Source organism: Penaeus japonicus, unplaced genomic scaffold (assembly GCF_977035675.1).
Source record: "Penaeus japonicus unplaced genomic scaffold, GWHDUDI00000001_assembly GWHDUDI00000018, whole genome shotgun sequence".
NCBI classification, from domain to species: domain Eukaryota; kingdom Metazoa; phylum Arthropoda; class Malacostraca; order Decapoda; family Penaeidae; genus Penaeus; species Penaeus japonicus.
The window spans coordinates 25,129,781-25,134,780 of record NW_028234420.1 but is presented as its reverse complement, the minus strand read 5'-3'; the positions used below and the strand labels follow the sequence as shown (position 1 = coordinate 25,134,780).

General features: G+C 32.6%; 1 protein-coding gene across 1 annotated transcript in view; it reads left to right on the top strand.

Moving 5' to 3' along the window:
- LOC122247351 (uncharacterized) overlaps positions 1-5,000 on the top strand; it is a 134,049-nt gene that overhangs the window by 127,549 nt on the left and 1,500 nt on the right. The window contains exon 14 of the mRNA XM_086546804.1: positions 2,760-5,000. This exon is cut by the window's right edge and continues 1,500 nt beyond it. The gene's annotated coding sequence lies outside the window, so the exon portion shown is untranslated. The remainder of the gene's footprint in view (positions 1-2,759) is intronic.

Below are 5,000 nucleotides of genomic sequence, written 5' to 3'. Positions count from 1 at the left end.
GTTTATTCTGACATTCAGTCAGTGACCTTGTGGTACAAATGAGTACTAGGATTTGACGGTACGCTTCTGACATAACCTTGTAGTTACTGTACTCAACTAGGTTCATAAACATATCAACATCCTAGAAAATGACTTTGCTGATAGATGAGTAAGACAGAGCCCCAGAATGAGTATTTTTTTATGAAGTTGAGATCACTTAACCCTTTAGCTGCTGAAATCACAAAAAATTGATTTTACATATAAACCCCTCCCAAAATTTCAAATAGAAATTACCATGAGGTGACATATATTTTAACTCTTTCCCAGTTTAATTTTGTTATTTTGTACAAATGTTGTTTATAATATGAGCAACTGTTTGTTGAATTTTACTTACCTTATATATTTCTATGAGAAAATGTATGTTTCTTTAAGTATACTGGCTATATTTTTACAGATTATCCTTATGTATATTATCATTTATTCAAGGAATATTTACAAAAAAATAATCTTTGATAAAAGTTATGGTCATTCTTTTTAAATTAATGATTTTTTTTTTTTATCATAGGGTAGCATTGGTAATTGTCAATTTAGTCATTTTGCTTTTTGAAGGAAAGTTGGCATATCCTGAGAGTAATTTTCTGTTTAATTGATACAGCCAAATGGTTAAGATGTGGACAACTGCTTCAGGATAGGCTGATGCCTGTTAGCTCCATAGAGAGGAAGTCTGAACCTCCTTAATGCCAACTTGTTGCACTACCTACAAGAGTGCAAGTATACTCACTTAATTAGACATGCTTCACAGATAGGTGAAAAGATTATGCCTCTTATTTAATCCATAGAAGCTGGAGCACCACCATCATAAATTTTCAGTTATGTGATGGTCAGGTGGGACCACTCCAAATACCTGAAACAGGGTGAGCCATTTAAATATATAAGTTTGCTTTTCATATTCTTAATACCAAATATAATTAAAAGTCCTACATATTGCTGATACAAAAATGGATATCCCTTATGATCTCTAGCATGGTTTAATATGTGAGTTATTTGAAAGAATAATACAGATATGAAAAGGTCAGGACAACATTATGTCAGATAACAAGTGGTAACATAATGTAGGTATTATTTTTCTATTGATTCCATATTAAAACTGAAAGCAGATAAAACACCACGTTATGCAAACTATTGCACATTGCTTAAATAAGAGATTTGTCAAGTATTGCTGATTTAGGAAAAGTTACAGCCAAAGGCAATATTGCATCAGTTTTATTACTTCACGCCAAGAGAAATTGAGAACCTCATCTCTTCACAAGAGGCTGTTTCATGTCTGAAAATAGCAATGGTGTGAGATATGAAATAGCATTAGGTTATTCACTAGATAAGGATGCATAATTAACATCTGGAGTATGTGTGGTAATATGTACTAAATTGTCCTCAATGATTTTAACTAGGATGTTATACACTTCAGAATTGGTTTATGCTATTGTATGATTAAAAATATGACAAATTAACAAACATCAGAGTATTGAAATTCTCTTTGATTGATTTAATCATATCTCTTCCAGTGTACATGTGTTTTGTTGAATGCAAATATATCTTCTCTGAAAACTAGCAACTGAACTTTACAATACTAAGTGATATTTATATTAATTGATTAATATCCCCTATCAAATTAGCTTTTCTCTGGCTTCTCATTTTAATCAATTAATAACTTTAATTGCTGTTCATGCCTGATTTGAATCACAGCTTAAAAAAATACTGGTTAAAGTGATAGTATGAGAGCAAAGAAGGGAACAGCTCCATATGCAAGTCACACACGCACACACACATGCACAAGCACGCGCACACGCACATGCACTCACACTCACGCATGTACATGCACACGCACATGCACACACACGCACACAAGCAGGCAGTCACACACACACACACACACACACACACACACACACACACACACACACACACACACACACACACACACACACACACACACACACACACACACACACACACACACACACACACACACACACACACACACACACACACACACACACACACACACACACACACTTTATTTAGTTGTTTATATTTAGTTGTTAATTTTCAGAGATGATATACCCAGCTAGCATTCTGAGGTCTAACTGACATTGGCTTGACATCCATTCAGCTCATCCATGAAACGTTGGTCTGAGTTTGCTAGCAGTCTAGTACAATGTTTCATACCATGCACCAGACACAACAGATACTATGATACATGTAAGGCTTAATGCTTGAGAAATTAATACATTGAAGTGTACATTCGGCTGGAACTCAGTCAGGTGATGGATGTCAACCAACATTACTGGACCATATGTCTAGTTTTCAAGATGTAAAACAGATAGCACAGCAGTATTACTACCTCCACTGATAAAACTCTTTGATTTACCCAAACATATGAAGTTATTCCACTATCAGTATCTGGCCAAAAAAGTTTTGGTGCATGATAGGAAACATTGCACTAGTAATTAGATGGTTAGTAAACTGTTGGGACAATTGTTTGGCCGACTTTGGCTGGATGAGAAGAATGTCCCGCAGACATTGCCAAATCTCAGCAGCTGATGTCAGCCAATGTCACTTGGATCTCAGAGAACAAGCTGGGATATTTGCTTTCAACAGCAAAGTCTAATTAGAATAGAGTTTTTTATATGAATTATAGATAATTTGAATATCTTTAATTTTATGTTTCTCTGTGATAGCAGAAGAAATACATTATCTCTATTATTCATTATTAATTTCAGGAAAGCTTCTGTGATATATGGATAATCTGCATCCTGAACCTCCTCTGTGATAACACTACAAAATCCTGTATGCTGGGCAAAGAATCTGTTTTGATGAAAAGTGGGTATGATGCCCTCAAAAACAGGTCAACTAAGAACAAGAGCAGAGAAGATAGTTCTATGAATATTTGCTAAATTCAAATTATAGGTAAAAATGTTCATGGTATATTTTCATAAAAAGAGAAAATTCAGATTCTTATTATAAGAGGGTCAGTAATGAGTGAATGTTTATTATGAGTGAAAGGCCTGTAGTGTATCTATTATAGAATTACAGACAAGCTTGGGTTTGTCATATGGTGTTCACAAGTTCACCTCAACATTCCACTCTTTCATAATGTCATGATGTATGCAGTCATATGATTATATGATTATGAGAAACCCCCCATTTTTTCATAATCTTACTGTTGCTAGAGTAATGTTGATTTTCTTTTGAGCTTCAGAATGGATTAATAATCTTACTTCTAGCACAGGCTGATTACAATATGAATATGTACAGTAACACTTCTTTTTCTCTGTTTGTTTGTTTCTATTTTGTTGTTGTTTTTTGATTGATTGATATTAATATATATTTCAGGGCTTATTCATGAAGAATCCATTACAATCAATGGAGTCATCATATGCAGTTATTTAATATTATCACCTTTACGATACAAAGTTCGATACATTACCTCCAAAGTATAAACAGTTTTCAAGTTCCTTTTAGATAATCAAATATGGACCTTCCCTTTAGGTCTGGTAGCAAAATGAGAATTACAGAATCGAACATTTTGATTAAATAAGATGTCAGTCACTTTGGTGTTGCCAAGATTTTAAAAGAAGATTGGAATTAAACTGTTGTAAAAGAACATATTTGTTTGTGATATAAAGCTCATAAATTAAGGACAAAGAGTATATTTTATGCAGATATATAAAATATGTTTAATAAAATATAGTTAGAATGTATGTAATGAAATATATATTTAACTGGTAAATGGAATGAACCATTTCTGGTAATTTATGAGTGTAGAATAAATGTTTTATGCTCAAATAAGTCGAACTGAAATTACTTTGTCAGAAATAGTATAAAGAGTATTAAATTTCCCCCAAAGCATATATGTATGATTCACTGAATTAGGTCAAAATATCTGTTGAGCTTACTGATAGGTCAAAGCTAACATGAGCTAGGAACCAATGTCAGTGTAATTGAAATATTTTTGCACACTCATTATATTTAAACTTTTAGTATTATTAAATCTTCAGGATGCTCCTTCATGCTTCATGTTTAATCCAGAATTTGCTCAATAAGCCAATCTTAAAGAATGTCCTGGTTAAGTAAGGGAATTGTTGTTGACTCCCACATTTGTTGCCGTAAGATTTACAGTTTGCCAAAATATTATACTTATTCAAAAGAAAGAAATTACAGAAGGATTCATGCACAAATAAATACTAGTTGAATATTTAAACATCACACATGACACTGATATATATCTTATTATTTGTTGTAATATTGTTTTTTTATTCATTCAATCAGGAAAAAAAAAAGAGAAATGAATTAAATTGTTAGCAAATTATACTTACCTGATGTTAGGAAATATCCCAATTCTCCCCTATAGTACAAATAGTGTGAATGTTTCTGTGGATGAAATATTAAATTTCCAAAGAGTGAATGAATCAAACATACATACAAAGACAGATACTTTAACAGACATGTGCAAACACTAATAGCTTCCTGCAGACATACACACACAACCAGCACATTCACACATGCTCTCATGTATATATGCATAGACAATTAATTTTTGAGTGATTATGAATTATTTACTCTTTAAGAATTTGATTATATAAAATATATGTGCAACTGTGTACAGTGTATTTTTTATTGATTGTCGGTATCTTATTGCAGACCATGTTAAGAATAACAAACATATATGTTTATAAGATTTATATTGTATAAATTTGATTTTCTTGTATATAGCACTCAAAGGGTGGCATCCATGAAGAAATGTTGTAAACTATACTCATCATAACTTGCGAGTTTCACCACTTCATAATTTTAACTGGTATCCATGAAGCCTGAATACATGAGGATATGGGATCAGGTTGATGTAATGTCACCTAGGATGTAAAGTAATAACACCAACACTCAAAATCTACAAATCATAGGGCTGGTAGCCACTGCCAGCTAGGAAAGGTCTTGCATTATTAATGCAGAGATTAATAAAG